Raw genomic sequence first — 10,050 nt, 5'->3', positions numbered from 1 at the left:
TGGGCAAAAATGGTAAATGTATCCATTTCAAATTAAATCTACAACACAATAAAGCGTGCAGAAAGCTGAAGGGGTCTGAAAACTTTCCAAAACCACTCCAGTTCTTAACCTTCGGAACATTTCATTGCCGTAGTCGTTAGTGCAGTGGGATGGCAGCAGGGCCGGATTTTCCTATAGGCTAACTAGGCTTCAGCCTAGGGCCTCAAGATCAAGAGGGGCCTACATTCAAATTGTTAGCAAAATTAAAATTACACTATTCTAAAAACAGTGCACACTAAAACACTGAACTGAAAATAAGGAGAAATTCTACGCATATGACTAATAAACAAACATAAAAATATATTGGTTAAGATCAACGCGCATTACGTATTTTATTATCTCTCATGTAATTTACAAACTTAAAAATGGAAGGTGAAAGGGCCTCATAAGTGGAATAGCCTAGGGCCTCTTTTCATATAAATCCGGCCCAGGATGGCAGTCATTGTTCTCTTTTGAACCCACGCATGCCTTTTAGAATGCTGCGTCTTGTTTAATACACAGCACGTAACCTGCCCACGTCAGATGTTACCATTTAAACAAGCAGTTACCTTCAGCCCCCCTCTTGCCCAACTGTAATTCCATGTCTGCACGCCACCGAATGCGCATGTAGCGTCTTGAAGATCAGTACGCATAATCTGAAGCCACAGGAGACTCGATCCCGTCTCCTAAATAAAAAGTTCTGTTATTTTAGACCTGTAAACATAATGCGACTTCCCACATCTCCGTCTGGGGGGTCTCTCGTTTTTCATTCAATGAGGGGGGCACAAAGGCACCTGTTTGTTTGACTCACCTGTCGTTTTGTCCTCCAAGTAGGGCTGACTGGCGCCCTCTGCCGGCGGCGCCTGCATTCCACGTGTTGCAGGCTTGACTACCCCGATCTCCAAGGGAGACAGTGCTGGGGGCAGTCGATCCCGTTAATTCCAACACCCCACTTCTGTCCCCTCCTGCCGTTTATATCGCAGCACCGGCCACACCGCGGAGCGCCAGGTGTGCCGCAGCAGGTAATTAGTATTAATATTATAATTAGTGCTGGAGAATCGCGTGGGCAGATAATTAGTGTTTCGGTAATTAATGCTCATCGCAGAGAGCCCTCATAGGTGTCTTTTAATCACGGAAACGAACAGATGTTGTCGTAGTTTTTTCTCCCCTTTCATACAATTATTTACATTTCTCGTCGGCGGCGCTGTAATTCCGAGCCGATGTTACCTCGGCTGCGTTTTCAACCGCAAACACCCGCTCGTGTCGCTGCTCTTTCCGCGTAATTAGGTACGCCGCGCGGTTCTTGTGCTCTTCCAGCGCGCGATTCTCCACTTCGCGATGTCCTCGTCTAATTGGCTGGCTGGATGGCCTCCTCCCAAGTGTCACTAAAGCCGCTCAGCTGAGGGATTAATTACCGCCGACGGGGATGACGAGGCAAAGGCTACGCTCGACCGCTGGGGGGCGTGACTTTGATAAACGACGGGGGGAACAGAAGAGGCAAACAGGTCTTTCTGCTATTATGTTGCATAATCCGCCCATCCATTCACTAAATTCGTTTATTCGAGTACAGGACTGTGGAAAACTGCGGGCCATTCCTGTGGGTTTTGGGTGTAAGGCAGCATAGGCTTTGGGGAGATTTCAGTATGAGAGTAATCATTTGATTATATGACATAACTACTTTAATGGTGTATTTTCAGAGACACTTTTGTAAATTCACTTTGCTATATGTAATCCAACGTCCCCCTCAACATTCTCAAATTGTACATTAAGTTTTGTATCCAAACCTTCCACATTTTGTTCTCCCTATTCCTGACCAGGGTTACCAGATGTGCAGTTTTCACACCTAGTTGGGCTGTTTTTGAAAAATTTCATTTGGCGGTGTGAGATTTTTTATTTTTTTTTGCTCAAAAGATATATGTGGCCTTCCAACCCCCCCCAAACCTGTAAATCACATCACCTCCAACTAAAAAAAAAAACTGTACCCCAACTGATGCCAACAACGACCAAACTCCAAGGGATACACCCTCAGGGCACAAACAGCAGTTAAACTCAAAGGTGGTCCCCCCTCATCCCACCGACTGTGATAACGACGCAAAACACTAAGGTGAAAGGACATCATCAATGCCAAAACTCCAAGGGCGGAACGAGTCGACAGTGTCATTCATTTGGCTGGTGCACAGTCACCAACAGTGACCAAACTCCAAGGGAGACCCCCAAAAAACATCCAGTAGCGAAACTCCAAGGTGGATCACGCCCTAGACTTTGATAATGATGCAGAACTGTAAGGTGAAAGGACATCGTCAATACCAAAACTCCTAGAGGGGAATGTGTTGGCAGCTTTATACATCTGGCCGGTCCACAGTCGCCAACAGCGACCAAACTCCAAGGGAGACCCCTATGACACCAACAGTAGCTAAACTCCATGGCGGATCACAGCCTAGACTTTGAATATGACACAAAACTCTAAGGCTAAAGGACGACAATGCGAAAACGCCATGGTGAGGAGATAGTTGGCAGCGTAATTCGTTTTGATCGACATTAGTTGGGTTTTCCTTGTCATTGGCCTGGAAATATTATCAAGACCTGGCAACCCTGCTCCTTGTTGCTCTCTTGTGTCTCCAAGTTTTGTACCTTCAGGTCTGCCATTGATTATTCCACTCATAGCAAAGGGGGAGCTGGGGTGTGGGGGGCATCATTTACCATTTTGCCAACATCTCTTCCAGCAACAACCCAAGCTTTTCCTAGATCAGGGGTGTCCAACACCAGTCCTGGTGGGCCGCAGTGGCTGCAGGTTTCATTCTAACCATCTTCTTCATTAGTGAGCCGTTTTTGCTGCCGATTAACTCGTTTAGCCTTCGTTTTAGTTGACGTGACTCAGACCCCTTAGTTGTTTCTTTTTCCTTGATGAGCAGCCAAACAGTAACGAGACACAAAACAAGACCAGCTAACCTGCAAATAAAGAAAGTTGAAGGTCTTGGTCATGTTGGTCTGCTCAGGTCACCAAAACATCCTGACGGTGGTCTTAGAAAAAACAGAAAATCAACAGTCTGCTGTGGCAGAACGAGAGCAGCGACAAGTGCTGATATTCAGTAACGGCTTTAATTAACAGCAAGAATTGGCTTCTTATTAAGAAACTGGTTGGAGTGAAACTGGTTGGAGTTTGAAGCCCCAATTTAGCTGGTCATCTGTTGGCTTGTTTCACATCTCATTTCTGTTTGGCTGCCATTTAATGAAGAAAGGAATCAATTCAGAGGACTGAATCCTTAAAAACAGGGAAAGGGAAAGGAAAAGGAGTTAATTAGTGGTGAAAACTGGTCACTGATTGGGAAAAGGGTTAGATAGAAAACCTGCAGTCACTGCATCGCGCGCCAGGACCAGAATTGGACACCCCTGTCCTAGATGGCCTCCCATCCAAGTACTGGCCGAGCCCAAACATAATGACCTTAGGTAGTCCATTATCCAGGGTGCTGTGGTAGTATCAACCCTCATTGACCAGAGCTTCTCCCCTAGCGGTCTGGACTGTGTGGTGTTAAGTACACTAGAGAAGTCAAAAAACAAGACCCTCACCCTGCTGCTCTGTTTCTCCAGCTGTGAGTGGGCTCTGTTCAGTAGAAAGATGACAGCATCGTCCACCCTCTACATGGTCCTGCAGAGGGTCAGGGGCTGTTCTGACCAGGGGTTACAAGTGAGCCAATATTAGCTTAAGGTACCACAGGAACAGCTGTTGATCAAACTTAAAGAAGTGGGGAATTCAGGGGGCACTCTGTGGGTGGAAGCAAAAATGGGCTCAAACACAAGAAGCAAAAGGTTACGGAGTAGAGAACTTTGCAGATGTCCCTCCAGGGCCAAAGCTGGAGCTGCTGTTCTTTTTAATATAAATAAAATAATCTGGACAAGAATGTCATCAATAAGATGGTTATGTTTGTACAGTAGATGACACCAGACTAGGATGAAGGGCAGATAATGGAGAATCAGCTAAATTGTTACAGAAGAAACGAGGACAACATACAGGCTTGGACAGATCTGTGGCAGATGAAACTTAATGTAAGTAAAATGTATGTCATGTAGGGAGTAGACATGTTAGAAACCTGAAAGGACCTCTTATGAGAAGGGCCTGGGAGTCCTAGTGGACTCATCACTGTCTACATCCAGACAGTGGACAGAAGCGATCAAGAAAGCTATTAGGGTGTCAGGTTATATATAGCGCCCTGATGTGTGGAGTTCAAGTGTGTGGAGGATATGATGAAGTTATATAACACACTTGTGGAGTGGGCAGTTCTGGTCTCAGGTGCTAGAGAATCCAAAGGAGAGGACTGGGCTGATTTCTGGACTGAGAGGACTGAGCTTATGAGGTAACAGAGGTTAAAAATGGACATGATTGGAGGGTTTAAAATTAGGAAAGGAACCAGCACAGTGGCTCAAGGCTGTTACTTTAAAATAAATCCTTTGTGAAAGATGGCATGGATAGACTGGCATCCTGGCCAAGATGAACCCCATACACTATCTCAGCCAGGTGGCTGGCAAGGTGACAGGCATTCCGACTAGGATGGAACTCTGTGGTCCCCTGATACACTAGGTGACAGCACTCCTGGACTGGTACACCAATGCACACACCCGCAGTTTTGTTCTGGGAACCGTAGTCCCATTGGACAGCCCTGCTGAGTTCCATGGGTGCCACCAGGGGGAGCAGCAGGGAAGGATTGTCCACACTTTGGTGGGCTTCCACCTGACCTGGAAGTGCTTCCTTCAGGCAATGTCCTAGCACCGGAAGTCCTTTTAGGTCCAGGATAAGTGAGGTCAGCCCACCTCACTCGGGGAGTGGGAGGTGGGAGGTATTGGACAAGGCTTGCCTTTGTCATGTTTCAGTCAGCATTTTCCCCCAGGCTGTTGTTCACACTTGTGTTTCTCTTCTGTTTTATTTCATTTTGTATGAGTCATTTGTATTAATGTTTCTTTTGTTTATAATGTACAATTTTCTACGTGGGTGTTGGGAAACGTGCCTGGCCTGGGTTATGACCCATGGGTTTTGTGGGTGGGCGGGTAGCTCCCTAAGGGCAGAGCCACCTGCCAAATCACTGCCAGGAACGGCCCTCCACCCTATTTAAGGGAGGGCCTCTCATAGTTCCTGGGGGTTCATTGCGAATGCTCTAGGGAGTGGAGTGTTACTTGTGTTTCTGTGCGTTTTCTGGATGTTTGTCCCTGTGCTCTGTTTTTGACTATGCCTTTTGCATTCTGCATTGGGGCTCTGTTCACTGTGGATCACCTTGCTATTTCAGTCAATTCCTTGTGCTCTATGGAGCTTTGTGAATAACACAGCTATTTACTCAATAAACCTTATTACAGTGCAACCTCGGTTTGCAAGTAACTTGGTTTACGAGTGTTTTGCAAGACGAGCTAAAATTTTTAATAAATTTTGACTTGATAGACGAGCGAGGTCTTGCAATACGAGTAGTATGTATACGCTTTGTCTGCTGAGCGTCATGTGATCACAACTGAGCTGATGGTTCTTCTCTCTCTCTCTCGCTGCGGGATTGTGGGTAATCGTCTCTTATTCTCCGTCTAAGTCGGCGTGCCTCACTCATATCGTCAACATCCGTACGAGCGTATACTGTTTACTACAGCATTGTGGGTATGTGGGTGTGTGTGTGTGTGTGCATGCGCGCATGTATGTGCTGTGACGTGCGAGTCCCCGTCTTACACCTGAAAGGACCCGTTATGAGAAGGGCCTGGGAGTCCTAGTGGACTCATCACTGTCTACATCCAGACAGTGGACAGAAGCGATCAAGAAAGCTATTAGGGTGTCAGGTTATATATAGCGCCCTGATGTGTGGAGTTCAAGTGTGTGGAGGATATGCTGAAGTTATATAACACATTTGTGGAGTGGGCAGTTCTGGTCTCAGGTGCTAGAGAGTCCAAAGGAGAGGACTGGGCTGATTTCTGGACTGTGAGGACTGAGCTTATGAGGTAACAGAGGTTAAAAATGGACATGATTGGAGGGTTTAAAATTAGGAAAGGAACCAGCACTTTAGCAGCACCAGCTTTATTCAGCTTGAAACAGCAACAGTGCGGTTTATTTATTGTAGCAGGATCTGCCACTCTCCTATACATAGACACAGAAGTCAGACACTGTCGTGGCGAAGTAGTACTGTGCCGTGCACATTTATAATGCTCCTTGTTCCTTCTATCACCCATCGATGGCAGGCGCTTACAGCATGTCTGCGATCTTTTCGGATTCGCTTTTATGGTGAACTGCTACAGCGCTGGGAGACTGCGATTGCTTTGGGACGCTCTTCCGCATGTCGCCCCGTTGGGTGGACACCCACAAGAGTTTAGAAACTCACTCACACCAGCCATGATTCTTTTCAAAGGTAAAGTGCAGGTTAATCTGTTTTAAGTATTTTTACTTTATATTTTGTATTAATCATTTTTATATGAATAGTTTTGGGTTGTGGAATGAATCATCTGAGTTTCCATTATTTCTTATGGGGAAATTCACTTTGAACTGCGAGCACGTTTCTGGAACGAATTATGCTCGCAAACCGAGATTCCACTGTATTATATCAAGATTTGTTTTGGCCCTTTGGACCTCTAGTCAGGGTTTTTGATAGATAGATAGATAGATAGATAGATAGATAGATAGATAGATAGATAGATAGATAGATAGATAGATAGATAGATAGATAGATAGATAGATAGATAGATAGATAGATAGATACTTTATTAATCCCAATGGGAAATTTGATGGTGTTTTCCCCTCACTACAAGGCAACTTTAGAAAGTATGTTTGAACTTGTGGCTTTGTGAGTCACCAGTTTCACGACAGCTTGGAGGAGAGGGGAAGAAAATAACTGGGTGGGTTTGGGATTGCACTTGTGCTTCAGGGGAAGAGCCTGTAGAAAGTTCTTTACATGTTATAAAAATATACTTTATTTGAACCCTGGACTGTGCCTGTGGCTTGTGTCTGGAGTTTGGAGCTCTGAAGTGACCTCTGAAAAGAATTTAGGGTTTTATGTTGACACAACCTAATATTTATAATAATATTTAATATATATAAATGATTTAGAATATAAAGGAATATATTTAGGAATATAAGTAACAAGCTGGTTAAGTTTGCTGATGATACCAAGATAGATGGATTATCAGATAATTTGGAATCCATTATATCATTACAGAAGGACTTGGACAGCAGACAGGCTTGGGCAGATTTGTGAAAGATAAAATTTAATGTCAGTAAATGTAAAATATTACACATATGAAGTAAAAATGTGAGGTTTGAATACACAATGGGAGGTCTGAAAATCAAGAGTCCATCTCATGAGAAGGATTTAGGAGTCGTAGTGGACTCCATGCTATCAACTGCCAGACAGTGTCCAGAAGCCATTAAGAAGGCAAACAGAATGTTAGGTTATATAGCGCCTTGACGTGTGGAGAACAAGTCACAGGAGGTTCTGTTCAAGCTTTATAACACACTGGTGAGGCCTCATCTGGAGTCCTGTGTGCAGTTTTGGTCTCCAGGCTACAAAAAGGACATAGCAGAACTAGAAAACGTTAAGAGAAGAGCGACTAGGATGATTCCAAGGTTGCAGGGGTTGAATTATGAGGAAAGATTAAAAGAGCTGAGCCTTTACAGTTTAAGCAAAAGAAGATTAAGAGGAGACATGATTGAAGTGTTTAAAATTACGAAGGGAATTAGTGCAGCGGATCGAGACTGTGACTTTAGAATGAGTTCATCAAGAACACGGGGACACAGTTGGAAACTTGTTAAGGATAAATTTCGCACAAACATTAGGAAGTTTTTCTTTACACAAAGAATTATAGACACTTGGAATGAACTACCAAGTAGAGTGGTAGACAGTAAGACTTTAGGGACTTTCAAAACTCGACTTGATGTTTTTCTGGAAGAAATAAGGGGATAGGATTGGCAAGCTTTGTTGGGCTGAATGGCTTGTTCTCGACTAGATTGTTCTAATGTTCTAACATCCTCATCTTCTAAGTAATGCACAGAACTGTTAAAAAGACAAATAAAATGTATGTTTATATTGGTAAAATGTTTGAATATACTGTAAAGCAAAGCACATAATGCTCAGATGGTATAATGCACTAGTGAGACCACATCTGGAGTACTGTGTGCAGTTTTGGTCACCACAGTACAAATAAAGACATAGCAGCACTTGAAGCTGTGCAGCCAAGTGCACCATGGGACTTATGGATGTGTCATACTGTGACAGACTCAGAGAATTAAACCTGTTTAGTCCTGAGTAGAGGAAACTGTTTGTGGATCTAATCCAGGTCTTCAAAATTCTCAAAGGTATCGATGAAGTACTGTAGATCCAGTAGAATCCTTTCAGCTTAATGGTGAATCACTCAGTCAAGGACATCAGTGACAATTAAAGGGTGAAGTACATTGAAGACTGAAGCCAGGAAATACTGCTTTATGCAAAGAGTTGTGGGATTCTGGAACAAGCCAAGACATGGAGTAGAAGCTGAAACCTTGACAACATTTAAGAAGAATCTGGATGAGATACTCGGACAGCTGAGCTATTACCTTGAAGGACTGAATGGTCTCCTCTGATTTGTCAAATTTATTATGTCCTAAAAAAAAAACCCAAAATGAGTGTCAGATTACAGGAATCGATAGAGAAAATTGTGCAAAACAAACAGAAAAATGAACCCAATCCTAACAGAGGAAGCCCGATTAATTGCTAGAGTCGAAAGGAACCATACATAGTCAGAAACACACGATAAAAAGTCCAATGTCTTCACACAAATTAGTTTTTATGTTCCCCTAATTAACTCTAATTATAATGTTTGTCTGAAAGCTTAGATGCAGAGTACTGTGTGCCACCATCTTATATAGGTGGTAATTGCTGATTGAGTATGACAGCAGGAGATGAAATTCGACTGCCATACAGGCATAGAATAAAGGACCAGGGGATGAATCACAAAACTAAATGAACAGGCAGCGTCAAAACCAAGCAGACAAAGATGGATCATCAAAATCAAACACCTGAACTAAACTTGAAGTCAGAATACTAGATGAAAAATTTGTAATTCTAAATCAAAACGAGGAATCATTAAAGTCTTTTTAGCATCCAGAATCTTGGAATTTGTGTGTCGTGTGACAGAGACTAAAAATATCACTGCAAGAATGACGTCACCTGTCAGAATCTCTGGGATGCATGAACCTGGCAATGGCTACCACATCATGACTGTTAGGATTTGATTACAAATGTACATTTTTATCGATTTCTTTTGATCCTCTTTATAGGTTTTAGATCATGATGATTTCATATCTTTCTTTGGTTTGTTTTTTTTATGAAATACAATGTTTTTAATATAGTTGGATTATTTCTGTGTTGTTTTATTTATAGAGGGTGCCCCGATTTTGTGGCATGGTTATTTCCACTTTGCTAAGTCATCAACCCAGAAGTGCATGCTCAGTCACATCCTCACCCTGTAGGTATGAAGGTCTCGATGTTCACTTCCTATTCATCTGCGTTCACAGAGAAATAACAAGCTTACGTATCTTCTTCTACTTCCTTATTCAAAAATGTTTTGGTCCATCTGTTTTGGAAATTGTTACAGAGTGTGGAATTCCAGCCCCGGACACAGACAGGCACACACCAATAGTTCCACAAAGCACACATTTATTTATACAAAGTTCTCACAGCACACAGTGCCCCTGCACCAACCACCCTCTTTTCGAGTCCTTCACCGCCTCCACTCCTCTCCGCCGAGCTCTGTCCTCTTCCTCCTGACTGCAACTGCCAACTGGAGGGTGGTGGTCCCTTTTATATCCACCTGGAAGCACTCTGAGTGTCCTCGGCATTCCTTCCGTCAACACCTCCAGGTGTGGTGGAAGCGCTACCATCCAAGGCTCCACAATCATCTGAGTGCCCCCTAGTGGTGGCCACGGGCCCTTACAGGGTTGAGCTTCCATGCTCAAACCCCGTGGCCACCCAAACCAGGCAGGGCGGCTGCCCTCTCGTTGTCCTGGGGAGGAACAGTCCCTCTCCTGGTCCGTCCAGGTAT

This window comes from Erpetoichthys calabaricus, chromosome 15 (assembly GCF_900747795.2).
Source record: "Erpetoichthys calabaricus chromosome 15, fErpCal1.3, whole genome shotgun sequence".
NCBI lineage: Eukaryota > Metazoa > Chordata > Cladistia > Polypteriformes > Polypteridae > Erpetoichthys > Erpetoichthys calabaricus.
The sequence above is the reverse complement of the archived record's forward strand: the minus strand, read 5'-3'. Positions refer to the sequence as shown.